The sequence below is a fragment of the Bombina bombina genome, chromosome 9 (genome assembly GCF_027579735.1).
Source record: "Bombina bombina isolate aBomBom1 chromosome 9, aBomBom1.pri, whole genome shotgun sequence".
NCBI lineage: Eukaryota > Metazoa > Chordata > Amphibia > Anura > Bombinatoridae > Bombina > Bombina bombina.
In genome coordinates, this window is record NC_069507.1 from 219,594,666 (window position 1) to 219,619,560 (window position 24,895).

Here is a 24,895-nt window from a genome sequence, read left to right on the forward strand (position 1 = left end):
TTGACCATTACCTTCAGCTGTAATACTTTTCCCATTTGCTAGGAAGACTTTATCTTTAGTATTGAAATCAATTTCTGTGAAGAATGTCTCGTCACTTGTCATGTGACTAGTTGCCCCTGAGTCAATGCACCATCCGTGTGGTGTACTATTCTGAGTCACTTTAAAGCTGCCGCTCCATGATGCAGCTGCAGTTTGCTTTGTGGCTGCCTTAGCTCTCTCTCTTGTAGGTGGTTCTAACCTTCGCTGCTCAGCTTTCCAGATTGAGCAGTTCTTTTTCAGGTGACCGACCTTTTTGCAGCGAAAACACACTCTGGTTTCTCTGTTTTGTTTTGTGCCTTCTTGCGCCTTCAGAGCTACCTCTGATCTCTCATTTTCTTCACTATGCATGTTTTCCTTTCTTCTATTATATTCATCAATTAGTTTTCCCTTAGCATATTCTAGTGTTAGTTCTTGTTCAGGTCTGGTTTCTAGAGCATTGATAAGGGCACTATATGACTCTGGAAGGCTGCATAGTAACAATGCTACTATATGATTGTCTTTAATTTCTTCTCCAATTGCACATAGCTGTTCCACAATCTCTAGCATAGCATTCACATGTTCACACATTTCCTGGCCTTTTTCCAGCCTCATCTTATATAGTTTGCGCAGCAAATATAGTTTACTATTTAAGTTTGAACGCTCATGCAGTTTTTGTAGTGCAGTCCACATACCTTTAGCTGTGTTTTCTTTTCTTATGTGAATGAGTTGATCATCCTCCACTAACAGGCTTATAACTGCTTTTGCTTGTCTGTTTTTCTTGTCCCATTCCCCTGGATTATCAGTGGGTCTGTTTGTATCCAGCACCTCCCATAAATCATCTTTGGATAACAGCATTTCAAGCTTAAACTTCCACAGCTGGTAGTTGGTATTATTTAACTTCGCTATTGCATATTTCACATCTGAACCACTTGCCATCTTTCAGTAATTTGGATGCAGCTCTTGTTTCCTCACACAGTATTTGCTTGGATCATAGATGCAACACTTACTGACTTGTAGTTTCTTTTTCTTCAGTTTCTGGGCCCATAACCTGTTGGTGTATGTATCAAAAAGACACTGGAAGCTTTTAAAGAAAACTGCATTAGGCTTTACTTGTACAGATGCATCAGCAATATTTGGAACATACCAAAGGACTTGTAAAACTATAGTCAGCACACACAGAGGAGGAAAAACACAATAGAGATTAAAAAACAACTTCCTTCCTGTATAAAAGAATGAACAAGATCACAGATATAAACAATCAGCAATCTAAACTGAACAGCGCCATCTACAGCATCAATGTTGTTCATACATGTGGTATAGTACATGCTGTTGTATTTCCCAACAGATACTTCCTACCCATACTGGGCTAGATTACAAGTGGAGTGTAATCATTACCTAATGGATGTGACTTCATGCAAAGAATGACGCACATTCTGGTATTAGAAGTGTATGATTAAATATTTATTAGTGAAACATCTTAACGTTACAAAAACATTTTCAGCTCGGCCCAGGGGTGGAACTACCATTAGTGCAGCAGGTGCAGTGGCACCAGGGCACAAATGCCAGGAGGGGCCCATAACAGCCAATCTATACATAGGCATGTGCCTATGTTGTAATTATCGTGTATAGATACTCATCATCATCATAGTGCACAGCATACTCATCAGTGCATAAATACTCACATCCTTATACAGTGTGTTCACTATTAGTGTATAGATAATCTATACATAGGCATGGTGTCATTATCTGTGTATAGATACTCATCATCATTATACTGCACAGCATACTCATCAGTGCATAAATACTCACATCATTATACAGTGCAGTATGTTCACTATTAGTGTATAGATAATCTATACATAGGCATGGTGTCATTATCTGTGTATAGATACTCATCATCATTTTACTGCACAGCATACTCATCAGTGCATAAATACTCACATCATTATACAGTGCAGTGTGTTCACTATTAGGGGTCAATTTATCAAGCTCCGTGACCGCTGCTCCATAACCTGTCCGCCTGCTCTGAGGCGGCAGACAGAAATCAACCCAATCGAATACGATCAGGTTGATTGACACCCCCTGCTAGCGGCTGATTGGCTGCGAATCTGCAGGGGGCGATATTGCACCAGCAGTTCACAAGAACTGCTGGTGCAATGATAAATGCCGACAGCTTATTCTGTTGGCATTTATTGATGTGCGGCGGACATGATATGCTACATTGTATCATGTCTGTCCGCACAATAATAAATTGACCCCTAAGTGTATAGATAAGCTATACATAGGCATGTTGTCATTATCAGTGTATAGATACTCATCATCATTTTACTGCACAGCATACTCATCAGTGCATAAATACTCACATCATTATACAGTGCAATGTGTTCACTATTAGTGTATAGATAAGCTATACATAGGCATGTTGTCATTATCTGTGTATAGATACTCATCATCATTTTACTGCACAGCATACTCATCAGTGCATAAATACTCACATCATTATACAGTGCAATGTGTTCACTATTAGTGTATAGATAAGCTATACATAGGCATGTTGTCATTATCTGTGTATAGATACTCATCATCATTTTACTGCACAGCATACTCATCAGTGCATAAATACTCACATCCTTATACAGTGTGTTCACTATTAGTGTATAGATAATCTATACATAGGCATGGTGTCATTATCTGTGTATAGATACTCATCATCATTATACTGCACAGCATACTCATCAGTGCATAAATACTCACATCATTATACAGTGCAGTATGTTCACTATTAGTGTATAGATAATCTATACATAGGCATGGTGTCATTATCTGTGTATAGATACTCATCATCATTTTACTGCACAGCATACTCATCAGTGCATAAATACTCACATCATTATACAGTGCAATGTGTTCACTATTAGGGGCCGAATTAACCATCTTCATATTGGCCCCAATGTCTCTGTTTCCGCACAAGCCTTCAGGTTCGCCAGAAACAGGAGTTAAGAAGCAGCGGTCTTAAGACTGCTGCTTCTTAACTCGTCTGATGCCTCTGAGGCTGCGGACATCAATCCGCCCAATCGAATACGATAGGGTTGATTCACACCCCCTGCTAGCAGCCATGATTCACTATAGCGAATCATGTCTGCCCAGGGTATGATAAATCTTCTCCTTAGTGTATAGATAATCTATACATAGGCATGGTGTCATTATCTGTGTATAGATACTCATCATCATTATACTGCACAGCATACTCATCAGTGCATAAATACTCACATCATTATACAGTGCAGTGTGTTCACTATTAGTGTATAAATATTCTGTCAATATACAGCACAGCATATTCATCAGAGTATACATTAGACTTGTACATTTAGATCCTTGTTAGGATCCAAATGTGGAAATAAGCGCTATTTGGCTCTTTTCACAATTAATCCTGGTGCAAGATCACCACGTTAAGATCTGGATTTGCACATATTTTAAAGTGGTGATCTTGCACCAGAATCTATCAGGCTCCGAAAAGAGATGAATAGCGCATTTTTACGCATTCAAATCCTAACGAAGGATCCGAATGCACAAGTCTAGCATACATTTTCATCATATTTAGACATAGCAGTATACTCATCAGGTTATAGTGTAAATAAACTCACATTGTTATTCAGCACATTTACTGCGAGTTCTTATTCAGTATCATTATCAAGTGCAACATGTGTGTGTTTGTGTGTTTATATATCTGTGTGTGTGTGTATATATACTGTATATATGTGTGTGTGTGTGTGTGTATATACAGTATATATGTCTGTGTGTGTATATATACAGTATATATGTCTGTATGTGTGTGTATATATACAGTATATATGTCTGTGTGTGTGTGTATATACAGTATATATGTCTGTGTGTGTGTATATATATATATATATATATATATATACTGTATATATGTGTGTGTGTGTGTATATATACAGTATATATGTCTCTGTGTGTGTGTATATATACAGTATATATGTCTGTGTGTGTATGTGTATATACAGTATATAAGTATGTGTGTGTGTGTATATATATATATATATATATATATATATATATATATATATAGTATATATATATATATATATACTGTATATATGTGTGTGTATATATACAGTATATATGTCTCTGTGTGTGTGTATACATACAGTATATATGTCTGTGTGTGTGTGTGTGTGTGTGTATATATATATATTTACTCAAAATCATTATACAGTTAACTATGTATATTATTACTATTGCTGAGTTTACTTCGGTAGGGGTAATGTTTGCACCAGGGCCCTTTGTTGAATAGGTCTGCTACTATATTTTTAATCAATAGCACTCACTGTGCTTGTAATACAAGTGGCAAGTTAAATATTACGCTTGAGCACAATCCAAAATAGCATTGTAAAATGTAGCACTTTTTAAGACCTGAAGTAAATCATTATTAATAATAATTTTGCTCAGAACTACATGAAGAACTCTGTAATTGCTCACCCTCAGCTTAGCACTCAAGCGATATCCAACATGAAGTTTACTGCACACCCCCTAGTCTATTACATGGGGGGTTTAGCGTACCCGCGTCATCTGACTTGCATGCCCTTGACTATCGCTCAAGTGATAAAATATGTAATACCAGCACAACAATGGAAGTGCTGTTGATTGCGCTCAAACAATGGTAACTCACAATAGTTCTAATATATTTGCTCCCCTCTTTTAAACTAGGTCACTGTGTTTAGGACAGGAGACTACACAAAACAGTCCCCATGTAATGTGAAACATAATACAGGTAAATATTTGTATTTGTTATAAAAAAGGAATCTTGCTGGATAGAGTTAAAGGCATCTCAGAAACCTCTCAGATAAAATAAGGGGCTGAGTAGGAATTCTTGGGGAAAATTTTTTTTCTACCTAAACCTTGACCAAGCGTGCAGAATTCATAAAGATTCTATAGTCCCCTGGGAAGTATATCATCTTACGATTGTGCCTCGCTATTTCAATACTGTCAAGGTTGTCTTCCTTTTATTTTTCTTTTGGTTTTCTTTTACTCTTTCAGTTTTCTGTTAGAGAGGACTGTTTAACAGAGGGTGTATTTTGTCCTTGTTTTAATTTGTGTGTTTTTAATGTTTTAAAAATGTTTTTGTGATCCTGGTCTCCATCTCAGTAGCAAGAAGTAACTGCTAGAAAGATGCAGCTACAGTGATTATAAAAGAAGCTGAACTCAACTCGTTTTTGTGAAGGGAAACAAGTTCAAATCTCTTAGAATTACACCATTTTGAGTTGCTATGTATTGGCATGTTTTGTTTTGTCCCTCATTTGCATATTATTACCCAGAAACCCCCGCTGTAATGAAAAAGGGTGTGTCTAGAAAAAAAGATGAAGGGGAGAAAGGGTCTCTGGTCTTATCAGGATATTTATATGTACCCCCAACAATTTGATTTACACAATTGTATTTTTGACTGAGAGTTTTTTGTTGATGTTACTTATAGTGGAAAAATAACATGCTCTAATTACTTACCCTGCAATGCTATGTGTTTAACCCCCACAAAGGGGTGATTGGGCTCTATCCACTCAGAACAAGCAGTGCTCTGCTGCTCTCACGTGGTAAGTTAACTATCGGCTAGATTACGTGTTTTGCTTTAGGCTTAAAAAGTAGCGTTAGCCGGTCCTAACACTGCTTTTTAACCCCCGCTGGCATTACGAGTCTTGCAGGAACAGGTGTACCGCTCACTTTTTTGGCCAGACTTAGAAATACCGCAAATCCACTTACGTAAATTGCGTATCCTCTTTTTTCAATGGGACTTGCATAGCGCCGGTTTTACGAGTCTGCCAAAAAGTGAGCGGTAGACCCTCTCCTGTCAAGACTGGTACCGCATTTTAAAGTCAGTAGTTAATAGTTTTACACTACAACGCCGTAGCATAAAACTCTTAACTAAAGTGCTAAAACGTACACTAACACCCATAAACTACCTATTAACCCCTAATCCGAGGGCCTCCCACATCGCAAACACTAAAAGAAAAATTTTAACCCCTAATCTGCTAAACCAGACATCGCCGCCACTGTAATAAATATATTAACCTCTAAACCGCCACACTCCAGCCTCGCAAACACTAGTTAAATATTATTAACCCCTAATCTGCCATCCCTAACATCGCCGCCACCTACCTACATTTATTAACCCCTAATCTGCCCACAACGTCGCCGCCACTATATTAAAGTTATTAACCCCTAAATCTAAATCTAACCCTAACCCTAACACCCCCTAACTTAAATATAATTTAAATAAATCTAAATAAAATTCCTATCATTAACTAAATTATTCCTATTTAAAACTCAATACTTACCTGTAAAATAAACCCTAAGATAGCTACAATATAACTAATAGTTACATTGTTGCTATTTTAGGATTTATTTTTATTTTACAGGCAAGTTTGTATTTATTTTAACTTGGTAGAATAGTTACTAAATAGTTATTAACTATTTAATAACTACCTAGCTAAAATAAATACAAAAGTACCTGTAAAATAAAACCTAACCTAAGTTACAATTACACCTAGCACTACACTATAATTAAATAAATTAACTAAATTAAATACAATTAAATAAATTACATACAATTACCTAAATTAAATTAAATTAGCTAAAGTACAAAACAAAACGAACACTAAATTACAGAAAATAATAAACAAATTACAGAAATTTAAACTAATTACACCTAATCTAATAGCCCTATTAAAATAAAAAAGCCTAAGCTCCCCATTGCCCTGAAAAGGGCATTTGGATGGGCATTGCCCTTAAAAGGGCAGTTAGCTCTTTTGCCGCCCAAAGTCCCTAACCTAAAAATAAAACCCACCCAATACACCCTTAAAAAAACCTAACACTAACCCCCTGAAGATCAACTTACCGGGAGACGTCTTCATCCAAGCCGGGCAGAAGTGGTCCTCCAGACGGGCAGAAGTCTTCATCCAGATGGCATCTTCTATCTTCATCCATCCAGCGCGGAGCGGGTCCATCTTCAAGACATCCGACGCAGAGTGACATCATCCAAGATGGCGTACCTTAGATTCCGATTGGCTGATAGAATTCTATCAGCCAATCGGAATTAAGGTAGAAAAAATCGTATTGGCTGATGCAATCAGCCAATAGGATTGAAGTTCAATCCTATTGGCTGATCCAATCAGCCAATAGGATTGAGCTCGCATTCTATTGGCTGATTGGAACAGCCAATCGGAATCTAAGGGACGCCATCTTGGATGACGTCACTTAAAGGTACCTTCATTCTGTGTTAGTCGTTGGATGAAGAGGATGCTCCGCGTCGGATGTCTTGAAGATGGACCGGCTCCGCGCCGGATGGATGAAGATAGAAGATTCCATCTGGATGAAGACTTCTGCCCGTCTGGAGGACCACTTCGCCCAGCTTAGATGAAGACGTCTCCCAGTAAGCCGATCTTCAGGGGGTTAGTGTTAGGTTTTTTTAAGGGTGTATTGGGTGGGTTTTATTTTTAGGTTAGGGACTTTGGGCCGCAAAAGAGCTAACTGCCCTTTTAAGGGCAATGCCCATCAAAATGCCCTTTTCAGGGCAATGTGGAGCTTAGGTTTTTTTAAGATAGGTTTTTATTTGGGGGGTTGGTTGTGTGGGTGGTGGGTTTTACTGTTGGGGGGTTTGTTTGTATTTTTTTTTACAGGTAAAAGAGCTGATTACTTTTGGGCAATGCCCCGCAAAAGGCCCTTTTAAGGACTATTGGTAGTTTAGTTTAGGTTAGGGTTTTTTTATTTTGGGGGGACTTTTTTTATTTTATAGGGCTATTAGATTAGGTGTAATTAGTTTAAATTTCTGTAATTTGTTTATTATTTTCTGTAATTTATTGGTTTTTTTTTGTACTTTAGCTAATTTAATATAATTTAGGCAATTGTATGTAATTTATTTAATTGTATTTAATTTAGTTAATTTATTTAATTATAGTGTAGTGTTATGTGTAATTGTAACCTAGGTTAGGTTTTATTTTACAGGTACTTTTGTATTTATTTTAGCTAGGTAGTTATTAAATAGTTAATAACTATTGAGTAACTATTCTACCTAGTTAAAATAAATACAAACTTGCCTGTAAAATAAAAATGAATCCTAAGCTAGCTACAATGTAACTATTAGTTATATTGTAGCTATTTTAGGGTTTATTTTACAGGTAAGTATTTAGTTTTAAATACGAATAATTTAGTTAAAGGGATACTGAACCCACATTTTTTCTTTCATGATTCAGATAGAGCATGCAATTTTAAGCAACTTTATAATTCTATTTCTACTACTTCTATTATCAATTTTCTTCGTTCTCTTGATATCTTTATTTGAAAAAGAAGGCATCTAAGCTAAGGAGTCATCAAATTTGTGGTTCAGAACCATGGACAGCATTTGTTTATTGGTGCTATTCAATCAGCAAGGACAACCCAGGTTGTTCACCAAAAATGGGCCGGCATCTAAACTTAAATTCTTGCTTTTCAAATAAACATACCAAGAGAATGAAGAAAATTTGATAATAGGAGTAAATTAGAAAGTTGCTTAAAATTGCATGCTCTATCTGAATAACGAGAGAAAAAATGTGGGTTCAGTGTCCCTTTAATGATAGGAATTTTATTTAGATTTATTTAAATTATATTTAAGTTAGGGGGTGTTAGGGTTAGACTTAGGTTTAGGGGTTAATAACTTTAGTATAGTGGCGGCGACGTTGGGGGCGGCAGATTAGAGATTAATAAGTGTAGGTGGCGGCAACATTGGGGGCGGCAGATTAGGGGTTAATAAATATAATATAGGTGTCGGCGATGTTGGGGGCAGCAGATTAGGGGTTCATAAGTATAATGTAGGTGGCGGCAGTGTCCGGAGCGGTAGATTAGGGGTTAATAATATAATGCAGGTGTTGGCGATGTCGGGGGCGGCAGATTAGGGGTTAATAAGTGTAAGATTAGGGGTATTTAGACTCAGGATTCATGTTAGGGTGTTAGGTGTAAACATACATTTTATTTCTCCATAGGAATCAATGGGGCTGCGTTAGGGAGTTTTACGCTGCTTTTTGGCAGGTGTTAGACTTTTTTTCAGCCGGCTCTCCACGTTGATTCCTATGGGAAAATCGTGCACGAGCACGTTACACCAGCTCACCGCTGACTTAAGCAGCTCTGGTATTGGAGTGTGGTAATGAGCAAAATTTTGCTCAACGCTCACTTCTTGTCTTTTAACGGCAGGTTTGTAAAAACCTGTAATACCATCGCTGTAGGTAAGTGAGCGGTGAGGGAAAACTGCTCGTTAGCACCGCACAGCCTCTAACGCAAAACTCGTAATCTAGGTGATATGTATTTTTATTATTATTATTATTATTGGTTATTTGTAGAGCGCCAACAGATTCCGCAGGTCTTTAACCTCTTTGCAGGGGTTAAACACACAGCATTGTTGCTAGTATAAAAATTACATGCTCTAACAAATTAGAACAAGTTATTTTTCTACTATAATGCCCCTTTAAAAAACAAAAAACAAAACATAACCTTCCTTGAAGTTATTGTATTTACATGTGTACAAAAGGTTGTATGCATAGCTGTATAGTATAGTAAAGTATAGTCTAATATAGTAAAGTATAGTAAAGTATAGTATAGTATTGTATAGTATAGTATAGTATTGTATAGTTTATAAAAGTTAGGCTAAAGAGGTTTAGATTTTTCAGTCTGCATAGTGCTTTTTGTTTAGGATTTACTGTGCCATCATTCAGCATAAAGATTGTCCCTTAAATTCATCATTTTGGCAACATCTTTCAGCAAACGTTTTGCCCTCTTTATTTCCTGGTCAAAATGTCTGCTTGCTTTGACAGGATCCGACTGGAGAGATTGTGGGTCTGCGCAGTTTCTCCCCTCATGCTCCACTCTGTAAGACCCTCAGTAACAGTGCCAGTGAAAGAAATGTGTAATTGCAAACACATTGCCCTTGTTTAAATTTCCAGGAATTTTCATCGGCTCTGTGGTTAGAGAAAGACAAATACAGGGCGACATCTCCAACTGTGGTTTGCAGGAGAGATTGAGGCCTCATATGGAATCTGAGAGCTGGTTATTAACAATACGTTAGAACAGTCACTGACTTTATAGTATATATATATATATATAGGCGGGATAAGACTGATATACTACAGGAAAGTTCTTTCTTTTTTGTACTCCACACGACTTTTCATATGATTTACTAATTTTAAGTCATTCTATTCCATTTAAAATCCTGCAACAACCACATTTTTTTGTCTTTCTTGTAAAGGTATGTCTCTCTACACCAGTTAAAATAGGTAGTTGTCCTTATTAGCCAATGAATTCCACTTTAATTTAAAAAGCTTTTACTTAGCTTTTTTTTTAGGAACAACGTCCCTTTAAGATACCCAATCATTGTTTAGTTTAAAAAATGTTAAAAAAACATCTCAGTTCAAAAGTTTAAAAACGTGAGACTTGTGCTCAATTAAATCTGATTTCACCACTGCATCTATGAAGCTCATTAAAATCAGGTGCCGAGGGAGAGATTCGAATGCGTGCGTGTGCTCACAGAGATATGAGAACATGACATCCGGAATAGTGCTCAGCCCTTTCTCAATTTCTGGATGAAAGCTTAATGGAAGGGGGAAGCACTAGCTTTTAAAGTAAAATAAAAAAGGGTAGGTTTGCATATGTTGAAATATAAGCATGTGGTTGGGATAATTATATTTAAATATACATTTTGCATAGCAATAGTTAGTTTTAATGATAGCTCGTCTTTAAGGTACCTTTAAAGGGACATTAAACACTAAATAAATGCTAGATAGAATGATGCATTCAAACAAAAGATTAGTCTGTGAGGAACATGTAGATGTATTTTTAAGTTTTCATTAGCTGTTTAAATATTGACAAAATAAGTGTAAAGTTTGTGTTGATAAAACAGAGCAAGCTGCCATATTGTAACTTAGGTTACCTTCTCTACTGTGGCCAATTAGGTTCCTAGAGTGTGTAGCCAATGGCTGTGTAGAATATAACAGTGTTCTGCACTTTCACCATTTCTAACAGGAACGGGAAAGCTCACAATTCCAGAATGGCTTGTGCAAATAGTATCAAAGTATTAAAAACTAGCAACACAGCTGATCTGTCATTGGGCACCACTTCTGGTACAGAATACAAGAATATGTGTGCTCTAAAATGGCAGCGCCCAGATGTGGAGCGACACCAAGCAGCACATATAATGGGTTAAAATAATAGGCCAGCGCTGTAGAGAGCAGCAAGGCACATCAGGAAGAGCAATAACATTGTGACCATGTAACCAGGCTACTGTAGTTGTACCCAGCAACATCTTCATGTCATTTTGTGCACTTTTAATGTCCAGGCCCCAATGGTAATAATAAATGTAATCATAATCATTTTGATGAACACATGTTAGTTGTGTAAAGTGTTCATAATCTGATTTTTAAATTAAACTTTATTATTAAACCAGGAACCAATAATAATAATTACTCGCACATGTACTGAGCATGAGCGAAATGTAAACACTGAAAAAGGTCGGTGTGAGGAAGCAAAATATGCAGTTCAACAGCCAATATAGGTTTTCAGCTGCTCCTAAATACATCCAAAATGTGTGCTAACATCTTTGCAAAAAAGTGTTTTTTCCTTGGCTGGCGCACAGCTGGGGAGGGCTGTCACAGTAATGCAAACAAAAGGATCTCTTAAAGGGCATTAAACACTTAATAAATGCTAGATAGAATAATGCATTCAAAGAAAAGATTAGTCTGAGAATAACATGTATTTTTTAAAGTTTCATTAGTTGTTTAAATATTGACAAAATAGAAAACAATGGGAGCTCCCATGTTGTAACTTAGGTTACCTTCTCTGCTTTGGCTAATTAGGGACAGTTATAAATAGGTCACTAGAATGTGCAGCCAATGGTTGTGTGGAATAGAACAGTGTTCTGGACTTGCATTTCTAACAGGAACTGAAAAGCTCACAATTTCAGAATGGAATTACAGGAAAAGGGACAAAATAAATAATGAAAGTATAATGCAGAGTTTTTTTTTTATAGATACAATTTATCATTTTATATTACAATCTCAAAGGGTTTAATGTCCCTTTAAGGATTGAAACAGAATGCAGCAAAAAACAACAACTATGCAAACCACTTTGTATGGTTCTAATGAATTGGAACATATTTCCTTGCCCCTGAGGCCTAAAACTACTAGTTTCATTATGTTGTAGAGCAATTATTGGAAGCCCATTTAGACAGAACCAAGGAGTGGACTCCCTATGATGTAGAAAAGGCAGCATAACGATGTGAGACAGACAATTCTCTAAAATGCTTCTCCAGTACGAACCTCACAACTCTCCCCTCTTGCGTTATGGGACATGATCTGACTCCATTCAACCCCAATTATGATGCACCCACCTGTCCACTGTGACTCTGTGTGCTGCCCCACCCATTGCGGCTAACACATGTGGGCTATTGTGCACAAGCCTACCTCCCCTCCTACAGAAATGTTGTAAGGCAGAGCCTGTACCTATGTTATTCTATGCAGCTGATTCACTAAAGGACCATGGGGCATATTTATCAAGCTCCGATTGGAGCTTGATGCCCCGTGTTTCTGGCGAGCCTGCAGGCTCGCCAGAAACAGCAGTTATGAAGCAGCGGTCACAAAGAACGCTGCTCCATAACCTGTCCGCCTGCTCTGAGCAGGCGGACAGACATCGCCGGAAATCAACCCGATCGCAATAAACCCCTAAATCCGCCATTAACCCACAACACAATAAACCTTTTAAAGTATTAACCCCTAAACCGCCAAAGCCAACAACACAAACTACCTATTAAAGTATTAACCCCTAAACCGCCAAAGCCCACAATGCAAACTACCTATTAAAGTATTAACCCCTAAACCGCCAAAGCCCACAACGCAAACTACCTATTAAAGTATTAACCCCTAAACCGCCAAAGCCCACAACGCAAATAAATAATTAAATTACTAAGCCCCCCCTTAATGAAATCAAATTACCTAAATTACAAAATACTAAAGTATTAAATAGCCAATAGAATTTCAGTAGCTCTCATCCTATTGGCTGATTTGAACAGTCAATAGGATTTCAGTAGCTCTCATCCTATTGGCTGATTTGAATTTGAAGAATCAAATCAGCCAATAGGAATTCAAGGGACGCAATTTTTGATTGCGTACCTTGAATTCACTATCCAGTGTGTGGTGGCGATTGTACGAAGAGGATCCTCCACGCTCCATGGCTCCGCGGTCGCCGGTCTTCAGTTCTAGGGTTGCCGGTCTTCAGTTCCAGGGTCGCCGGTCTTCAGCTCTGGGGTCATCGGTCTTTAGCTCCGCCCTCCGTTCTGCGCCAAATTGTTCCTGGAAGTAGAAAGAGGTCGCCGCTTGGAAGAAGACTTCACCGCATGGGACAGGACCTTCTCTGACGGACTTCAGGAATGGTGAGTATTAACCTGGGGGTTAGACAGATTTTTAAAAAAAAAAATTTTTTATTTTTTTATTTTTTATTTAGATTAGGGTGGGCGCTTTGTTAAAGAGCTAAATGCCATTTTAAGGGCAATGCCCAAACAAATGCCGTTTTCAGGGCAATGGGTAGTTTAGGTTTTTTAGTGTTAGGTTATTTTATTTTGGGGGGTTTGGTGGAAGGTTGTTTACTGTTAGGGGGGACTTTGTGTATTTTGACTGTAAAAGAGCTGTTTATCTTGGGGCAATGCCCTGCACAAAGCCCATTTAAGGGCTACTGGTAGTTTATTCTTAGATTAGGGGGTGTTTTTATTTGGGGGGGCTTTTTTATTTTCATAGGGATGAGGTATAATTTTTAAAAATTTGATAATTTTGTTTTTTATTTTCTGTAATCTTAGATTTTTTTATTTTCTGTAATTGTAGCTAAAACGCACAGTCTACACCATTTTAATTTTGACTAGACTGTCCCTTTAATTTATACTTAGATTTTTTTTTTTAAAGTAATGTTAGTTTTTTTAATTTTAATAGTAACTTTATTATTTTGTAATTTAGGTAAATTGGGTTCATTTAGGGGGTGTTAGGTTAGGGGGTTTAGTAATTTAATTATTTATTTGTGTTGTGGGCTTTGGCGGTTTAGGGGTTAATACTTTAATAGGTAGTTTGCGTTGTGGGTCAATGGCGGATTAGGGGTTAATAGCTTTAATAGGTAGTTTGCGATGTTGGGGTTGGCGGATTTAGGGGTTAATACTTTAGTTATTACTTGCGGTGTGGGTTTGATGGCGGATATAGGGGTTAATAGTTTAATTAGGCATATTGCGTTGTGGGGGAGTTGTCGGTTTAGGCGTTAATACTTTTATTAGTTCCGATGTGGGTTTGATGGCGTATATAGGGGGTTAATATACTTTATTAGTTATTGCGGTGGGGGATTGCGGTTGACAGGTAGATAGATATTGCGCATGCGTTAGGTGTTTTGCAGGCAGTTTCGGGAGTTACGGTGCTCCCATACTCAGCGCAAGGCTTGCTGCAGCTGCCTTGTGTGGCGAGGTGAAAATTGAGTACGATTTCTCCATTTTTGCCACGTAAGTCCTTGCGCTGAATAATGGATACTGATTTGCGACGCGGTCCCATGTTAGCTTATGAAAGTAAAAATTGCGGGCGACGGGTGATATATATACGTGCTGCATTTATATGCGGCGCTGTATATTGGATACCAAAACTGCGCGAAAACTGGCGTTGCCCGCTTTTGCGGGCGACATCACATATGTAATCGGGCCCCAAGTGGGAGTGTTCTGTCTGTTGTGGTAATGATTAATCAATAAATTAATATATAAAACTATCACACATCAATGAGATCAGCAAAACCAGACTTTGTGCATTGCAAGTATCCAATACAGGTGGAAAACTAACATTCAAAAATAGGAAATCAGATAAAAATGATCCATCACTAAGAAAATTGCATTACTTCCAGTCTACTTCTATTGTCAGATTTGCTTTTTTCTCTTGGTAGCCTTTTTTTTAATAGTTAGCTCAAACGCAGCAATGTAGTTCTGTGAGCTAGCTGAACATATCTGGTGAACCAATGATAAGAGGCATATTTGTGTAGACACCAATCACCAGCTAGCTCCCAGTAGTACATTGCAGTTAATGAGCTTACCTAGGTGTGCTTTTCAATAAAGGATTCAAACTAAATAAAGTACATTTTAAAGGAGACAATACCCAAAATTTCCTTTTCATTAGTCAGATTGAGCATACATGTTTTCACAACTGTCCAAATTACAGTAAAATTAAAGTTTTGAATTTTAAAAAGGATCCTTTTTCTAAATAAGGGAAATATAATAGCAATTCTGTAAAAGGGCAAGCATATCTATAGGGAATATTTGAAGAATTGGATTTTAGATGGAACCTAACACTGCATGAAGCATATTTGGAAAAGTAAAATGTAACAGAAAATGTAACCAATCTGGGTCTCTAGAGATGTAGCACGTGCTGTAAAAAACATAGCTTATAAAAAATACAGAAATAGTTAGATGTAAATACAGAAATATGGAGATTAAAAAACAAAACAAACAAACAAACAAACAAAAAATTAATAATCAGTTAACTAGAAATATTAAAGGGATATGAAACCCAAATATTTTCTAGAATCAGATAGATAATGCAATTTTAAGCAACTTTCTAATTTACTCTTATTATCAATTTTTCCTTGTTCTCTTGCTATCTTTATTTGAAAAAAGAGGGATTGTAAGTTTAGGAGCCCATTTTTTGTTCAGCACCTGGGTAGAGCTAAATGTAGCCACCAATCAACAAGCGCTACCCAGGGTTCTGAACCAAAAATGGGCCGGCTCGTATGCTTTTTTCAAAGAAAGATAGCAAGAGAACCAAGACAAATTGATAATTAGGGGCCGATTTACCAATGTCTGGAGGACATGATACTCTGTAGCATATCATGTCCACCAGACATCGCTGAATGTCGACAGCATACACTGTCAGCATTTAACATTGCACAAGCAGTTCTGGTGAATTGCTTGTGCAATGCTGCCCCCTGAAGATTGGCCACTAGCAGGGGGTGTCAATGAACCCCATATACAGAGATGGCAGAAGCTCTTTTTATTCCAAGAAAATTGGTTCTGACAAGAGGTCATAATTTAAGGTTGGAGGAAAGGAGATTTTATCTCCTGCAACGGAAACGTTTTTTCACTGTAAGAGCAATAAAATTGTGGAACTCATTACCAAAGGAGGTAGTGAATGCCAATACCATAGATACATTTAAAAATAGTCTGGATAAATTTCTGTATATAAACAAAATTCATGGATATGATTGCTAGTATTAAATGGGTCACATTTTAATGGGGTTATTTAAGCTTAACTGGAGCTTTTTGTAAGTATTTTAGATTTGTATAGGTTGAACTCGATGGACTTCAGTCTTTTTTCAACCTTATCTACTATGTTACTATGTTACTATATTACTATGTAACCTGATCGTACAGGATCGGGCGGATTGATATCGGCAGTCTCAGGGGCAGCGGACCAGTTAAGGAGCAGTGGTCTTAAGAGCGCTGCTTCATAAATTCTGTCTCGCATGGAAACAGGGGCATCAGGGGACATTCGGCCCTTGATAAATCGGCCCTTAAGAGTAAATTCGAAAGCTGCTTAGATTGCATGCTCTATCTGAATTATGAAAGAACAAATTTAGGTTTCATATCCCTTTAAGGCTAATTCAAAAAAGAACATAGCACAGTAAGTAAAAAATTACCTTCCTTCTTTACTTTAGATAGATTAGTGAAAGATATGACCATGCATAATTATGGACTTTTGAAAGTAAAATTCATGTTTACATATATATCAGATTTGTATCTATGTTGCTTGTTTACATTAGAGTCATGTTCTATAGTGTCCTTAGCATCAAAATTAAAGAAAGTGTATAAAAAAGACATAGGGGCCTATTTACCAATGTGCGAGTGAACATGATACGAAGTAGCGTATCATGTCCGCTGCACATCGCGGCACATCGATAAATGCTGACAGCATACGCTGTCGGCATTTATCATTGCACCAGCAGTTCTTGTGAACTGCTGGTGCAATGCCGCCCCCTGCAGATTCACAGCCAATCGGCCGCTAGCAGGGGGTGTCAATCAACCCGAATCGTATTCGATCAGGTTGATTTCTGTCCACCGCCTCAGAGCACCCGGACAAGTTATGAAGCAGCGGTCTTTAGAGCGCTGCTTCATAAGTTCTGTTTGTGTGGAGCCTGAAGGCTCGCCGGAAACAAGGGGCATCAAGCTCCAAACGGAGTATCATAAATATGCCCCTTAATATAGAGGAGAGTAGATCTGCAGGAGATAAGGAATTAGGAGACTGCCTAAATGATTACTTAGGTCTGTCTTTTCAATAGACTGTGGAACTCAATGCTAATCAGATTTTAGCTGCATAGTTTAATTTAGAGAGTTAGACACACAGGCTACTGCTACTGAAAAATATGTATCACATTCTCTCAAACACACTGTTTTCATTTACATATATATTTATGTCTTTTCTGTAGTTTGAGTGGGGAGAGGGAGAGGGAGAAAGAGATGGGGGAGAGAGCAACAAGTGAGAGGGGGACAGAGAGACAAAGTAAGGGAAATAGACAACCAGATGGATAGACTGATATAGTGAGAGACAGTGGAGGATACAGAGATATTAAGGGTGTGAGAGGTACAGTTAATCTTCAATAGGCAGTTATGTTTGAAATGCTAGAACTCAATCTCTGAAACATCTTCAGGTTTAAAGCTGTGTTCCGTCTCAAGGATGACGCCACCGTATCATCCTCTCATATAACATATATATTCCAAATTTGTCTGTTGAGCCTTACTGCAGCAATTACAAGAAGTCAATATTGTGACCATACAATGTAAAAAAAGAGCAGCCCGAGAGGGAAAGTTTAAAAATCTAAATTTTTATTATACTTTCTTAAAAACAATATTAATAGTGTACAGAAACTCAGATCCTAATAGTTACATCATCTGATGCGTTTTGCGCCTTAGTTTGCGCTTTATCAAAGATGGTGAATCGCTATTATCACACCGGACTATTTACACCTGTCAGAGTATGCCCATTGGTAAATCTGGACAATACCCAATCCTTCATTCATTGAAATGTGTAGAATTCAGTGGTGGGAAACCCATTTCATCATTCCATTAACTAGAAATGATGTATTGACTGGAGAATAAGCCTATCAAAATTACTCAACCCACAATGACATCATCTGTTGTCAACCCGATCAGCCAATACAAATATTCAATTTGAGATGACATCATCCATTGACAACAGTTCATATCTCTATACACTAATTCTCAAGATCTTATTTAAATGAGCACCACACCACTGATACAAATTAACTAAATATCATATACTGTCATTTATTCTACACCATCATAATTAATTATTTGTTAAATACATTGTGAACTCACTTCTCTACACATAATAGAAATAGTTACAACAATAAAAAATGCAATTACAATTTAAAAACATGAGAGAACGAACCTTCCTACAGAATATATATAAAAGGGTCTACAATCCTAAGTGTGTGCTTAGGGTGTCCTTGTCAGTCGGTGAGCCACAGAAACTCCCTACAAACCCTGTTTCTTGCTGTGGGTGGAGCATTGTGGGCTCCGCTGTACCTTCCATTGCGGGGCCTTGACCTCTTGTTTAACTTGAGGAGTTTAAGTGATTAATTTGCCGCCATCCATAGTTAAAGGGACAGTCAACACCAGAATTGTTGTTGTTTAAAAAGATAGATAATCCCTTTATTACCCATTCCCCAGTTTTGCATAACCAACACTGTTCTAATAATATAATTTTTACCTCTGTGATTACCTTGTATCTAAGCCTCTGCAAACTGCCCCCTTATTTCAGTTCTTTTGACAGACTTGCATTTTAGCCAATCAGTGCTCACTCCTAGGTAACTTCAGGTGCATGAGCTCAATGTTATCTATATGATACACATGAACTAATGCCCTCTAGTGGTGAAAAACAGTCAAAATGCATTCACATAAGAGGCGGCCTTCAAGGTCTAAGAAATTAGCATTATGAGCCTATCTAGATTTAGCTTTTAATTAAGAATACCAAGAGAATAAAGCAAAATTGGTGATAAAAGTAAAATGGAAAGATGTTTAAAATTACATGCCCTATCTGAATCATGAAAGTTTTTTTTGGACTTGACTGTCCCTTTAAGTTGGTTATGTTTATCATGTTGAATAAAAGCTACCTGCCATGATCTTTTTGCTGCATACTTGGTCTTGTGTTTTATTTACTATTTAAAGGGACATGAAACCCAAATTTTTTCTTTCATGACTTAGAAAGAGCATACAATTTTAAACAACTTTCTCATTTACTTCTATTATTTAATTTGCTTCATTTTCTTTATATTATTTGCTGAAAAGCATATCTAGATAGGCTCAGTAGCTGCTGATTGGTTGCTGCACATAGATGTCTTGTGTGATTGGCTCACCCATGTATATTGCTATTTCTTAAACAAAGGATATCTAAAGAATGAAACAAATTAGATAATAGAAGTAAATTGGAATGTTATTTATAATTGTTTTATCTACCTGATTCATGAAAGAAAATTTTCGAGTTTAGTATCCCTTTAAGGTTCAACGCTAGGGTGTTTAATCCCTTAGTGACCAAAGTGTGACATTGAAATAAAAAACAAAAAAACAACAACAATAAAACATAAATCTGATTGAAAATAATTTCTGATGCTGCTGTTCAATTATTTCCATAAAAAATACTGGTGGAGTTAATGTTTTCAAGGTGGGAAGATGAATTCTCCCATTCAGTTGGAACTAATCATTCATTGGTGTGAACATTATGTACAATTCTGTTTTTGTATATTTGATATTTGGAAATATTCAGATAGAGAATAACATTTAAAAAAAGTTTCCAATTGACTTCTATTATCAAATGCATTTCATTCTCATGTTATTCTTTGCTGAAGAGATACCTAGATGGGTAGCGTGCACATGCCTGAAGCACTACATGACAGGAAATAGTGCTGCCATCTAGTGCTATTGCTAATGTATAACATTATTGCTAAAGTGCTGCTATATAGTGCTGCAGACACGTGCACATAAGCTCAATCCTATTGGCTGATTGGATCAGCCAAAAGGATTGAACTTCAATCCTATTGGCTGATTGCATCAACCAATAGGATTTTTCCTACCTTAATTCCGATGGGCTGATAGAATTCTATCAGCCAATCGGAATTGAAGGGACACCATCTTGGATGACGTCATTTAAAGGAACCTTCATTCTACAGTCGACGTTGATGGAAGAGGATGCTCCGCGTCGGATGTCTTGAAGATGGAGCCGCTCCGCGCCGGATGGATGAAGAAAGAAGATGCCGTCTGGATGAAGACTTCTGCCCATCTGGAGGACCTCTTCTGCCCTGCTTGGATGAAGACTTCTGCCCGTCTGGAGGACCACTTCGCCCGGCTTCATTGAGGACTTCAGCCCGGTTGAGTGAAGACTTCTCAAGGTAGGGGGATCTTCAAGGGGTTAGTGTTAGGTTTTATTAAGGGGGGATTGGGTGGGTTTTAGAGTAGGGTTGGGTGTGTGGGTGGCGAGTTTTAATGTTGGAGGGGGTATTGTACTTTTTTTTCAGGTAAAAGAGCTGATTACTTTGGGGCAATGCCCCGAAAAAAGCCCTTTTAAGGGCTATTTGTAATTTAGTGTAGGGTAGGGCTTTTTTTTTATTTTTTTAGGGGGATTAGATTAGGTGTAATCAGTTTAAAAATCTTGTAATTATTTTATTATTTTCTGTAATTTAGTGTTTTGTTTTTTTGTACTTTAGATAGTTTTATTTAATTTTATTTAATTGTAGTTAATTGTAGTTAATGTAGGTAATTAATTTAATTAAAGTGTAGTGTTAGGTGTAATTGTAACTTAGGTTAGGTTTTATTTTACGGGTACTTTTGTATTTATTTTAACTAGGTAGTTATTAAATAGTTAATAACTATTTAATAACTATTGTAGCTAGTTAAAATAAATACAAACTTGCCTGTAAAATAAAAATAAACCCTAACATAGCTACAATGTAACTATTAGTTATATTGTAGCTATATTAGGGTTTATTTTATAGGTAAGTATTTAGTTTTAAATAGGAATAATTTATTTAAATTATATTCAAGTTAGGGTGTGTTAGGGTTAGTGTTAGAGTTAGGTTTAGGGGTTAATACATTTAATATAGTGGCGGCGGTGTAGGGGGGCAGATTAGGGGTTAATAAATATAATGTAGTTTGGGGCGGTGTAGGGGGGCAAATTAGGGGTTAATAAATGTAATGTAGGTGGCGGTGGGCTCCGGGAGTGGCGGTTTAGGGGTTAAACACTTTATTTAGTTGTGGCGGGGTCCGGGAGCGGCGGTTTAGGGGTTAATAAGTATAATGTAGGTGGCGGCGGTGTAGAATATTCTCTTTGTATGATTTATTTAGATTTTGAATTAGGATCACACATTCACAAGTTAGAATTACCTAAATGCCCCCTACAAATGTTGCCATTATGTTTGCAAATCTTACTTTACTATTTGCCCTATGATCTGCTTTTGTTTCTGCTAAAAGAAAATCAGTCCCGGCTAGGCTGCAGTGTCAAAATATCTTGAGTTGTAGGCAGATCAGATTAGAGGTGTTTAGACTCGGGGTACATGTTAGGGTGTTAGGTGTAGACATTACCATAGGAATCAATGGGATATCGGGCAGCAGCGAACATAAGCTTTTGCTGCTTTCAGACTCCCATTGATTCCTATCGCATCAGCGGCCTCCAGGGTGGCGGATTGAAAACCAGGTACGCTGGGCCGAGCGTACCTGCTAGTTATTTGATAACTAGCAAAAGTAGTCAGATAGTGCCGAACTTGCATTCGGAACATCTGTAGTGACGTAAGCCTCGATCTGTGTCGGGCTGAGTCTGGCGGATCGTATGTTACGTCACTAAATTCTACTTTTGCCGGTCTGTAGGGTTTGATAACTAAGGCGAATCAGGCTTGCCAAAAATACGCTGCCGAATTCCAGCGTATTTGCGGTTGATGGCTTGATAAATACATGCCACAATCTTTAACCATATATTATTTTATACATTATAAATCTATTAAATCTATAATTAGGGAGGAAATATATATGCTGCCTGGTCTCCTGGTCTCCATACATGTTGTTTATGAGTGCTATATACTTAGTGCTATACAGGGAGTGCAGAATTATTAGGCAAATGAGTATTTTGACCACATCATCCTCTTTATGCATGTTGTCTTACTCCAAGCTGTATAGGCTCGAAAGCCTACTACCAATTAACCCCTTAATGACCACAGCACTTTTCCATTTTCTGTCCGTTTGGGACCAAGGCTATTTTTACATTTTTGCGGTGTTTGTGTTTAGCTGTAATTTTCCTCTTACTCATTTACCGTACCCACACATATTATATACCGTTTTTCTCGCCATTAAATGGACTTTCTAAAGATACCATTATTTTCATTATATCTTATAATTTACTATAAAAAAAATATAAAATATGAGGAAAAATTGAAAAAAAATACACTTTTTCTAACTTTGACCCCCAAAATCTGTTACACATCTACAACCACCAAAAAACACCCATGCTAAATAGTTTCTAAATTTTGTCCTGAGTTTAGAAATACCCAATGTTTACATGTTCTTTACTTTTTTTGCAAGTTATAGGGCAATAAATACAAATAGCACTTTGCTATTTCCAAACCATTTTTTTTCAAAATTAGCGCTAGTTACATTAGAACACTAATATCTTTCAAGAATCTCTGAATATCTATTGACATATATATATTTTTTTTTAGTAGACATCCCAAAGTATTGATATAGGCCCATTTTTGTATATTTCATGCCACCATTTCACCGCCAAATGCGATCAAATAAAAAAAATTGTTCACTTTTTCACAAATTTTTTCACAAACTTTAGGTTTCTCACTGAAATTATTTACAAACAGCTTGTGCAATTATGGCACAAATGGTTGTAAATTGTTCTCTGGGATCCCCTTTGTTCAGAAATAGCAGACTTATATGGCTTTGGTGTTGCTTTTTGGTAATTAGAATGCCACTAAATGCCACTGCGCACCACACGTGTATTATGCCCAGCAGTGAAGGGGTTAATTAGGGAGCATGTAGGGAGCTTTTTGGGGTAATTTTAGCTTTAGTGTAGTGTAGTAGACAACCCCAAGTATTGATCTAGGCCCATTTTGGTATATTTCATGCCACCATTTCACCGCCAAATGCGATCAAATTAAAAAAAACGTAACATTTTTCACAATTTTAGGTTTCTCACTGAAATCATTTACAAACAGCTTGTGCAGTTATGGCACAAATGGTTGTAAATGCTTCTCTGGGATCCCCTTTGTTCAGAAATAGCAGACATATATGCTTTTTGGTATTTAGAAGGCCGCTAAATGCCGCTGCGCATCACACGTGTATTATAGCTAGCAGTGAAGGGGTTAATTAGGTAGCTTGTAGGGAGCTTGCAGGGTTAATATCACATTTAGAGTAGAGCTCAGCCTCCCACCTGAAACATCAGACCCCCTGATCCCTCCCAAACAGCTCTCTTCCCTCCCCCACCCCACAATTGTCCCCGCCATCTTAAGTACTGGCAGAAAGTCTGCCAGTACTAAAATAAAAGCTATATTTGGTTTTTTTGTGTTTTTAAAAAAGCATATTTACATATGCTGCTGTGTACTATCCCCCCTTAGCCCCTAACCTCACTGATCCCCCCCAAACAGCTCTATAACCCTCCCACTCTAACTTAATCTGCGCCATCTTGGGTACTGGCAGCTGTCTGCCAGTACCCAGTTTAGAAGAAAACATGCTTTTTTTTAATTTTTACTAATTTTTTCTGTAGTGTAGCTTCCCCCCACACCAAACCAACCCCCCACCCCTCCACGATCTCTTTTTGTGAGATTTGGGCATTTCTTATTAAAGATTTGGGCATTTCCTATTAAAGATATTTGCCGTAGTGTAGCGGTTCCCACCCGCTCCCGCCCGTGCACGCGCCCGCCCGCCACCCTCCGTGCACGCGCGCGCGCCCGCGCGCGCCCCCTAACGTTCCCGCCCCCGATCCCGCCCCCCTTGACTAAACAGCACACACCGATGGCCGCCCACCCGCCTCCCAAGCCGGCTCCCACCCACCAACGATACCGGCCATCGATGTCCGGTGCAGAGAGGGCCACAGAGTGGCTCTCTCTGCACCGGAAGGCCATGTAAGGTTATTGCAGGATGCCTCCATATCGAGGCATCACTGCAATAACCGGAAAGCAGCTGGAAGCGATCAGGATCGCTTCCAGCTGCTTTCCACACAGAGGACGTGCAGGGTACGTCCTCAGGCATTAACTGCCTTTTTTTTGAGGACGTACCCTGCACGTCCTCGGTCATTAAGGGGTTAAGCATATTAGGTGATGTGCATCTCTGTAATGAGAAGGGGTGTGGTCTAATGACATCAACACCCTATATCAGGTGTGCATAATTATTAGGCAACTTCCTTTCCTTTGGCAAAATGGGTCAAAAAAAGGACTTGACAGGCTCAGAAAAGTAAAAAATAGTGAGATATCTTGCAGAGAGATGCAGCACTCTTAAAATTGCAAAGCTTCTGAAGCGTGATCATCGAACAATCAAGCGTTTCATTCAAAAAAGTCAACAGGGTTGCAAGAAGCTTGTGGAAAAACCAAGGCGCAAAATAACTGCCCCTGAACTGAGAAAAGTCAAGCGTGCAGCTGCCAAGATGCCACTTGCCACCAGTTTGGCCATATTTCAGAGCTGCAATATCACTGGAGTGCCCAAAAGCACAAGGTGTGCAATACTCAGAGACATGGCCAAGGTAAGAAAGGCTGAAAGACGACCACCACTGAACAAGACACA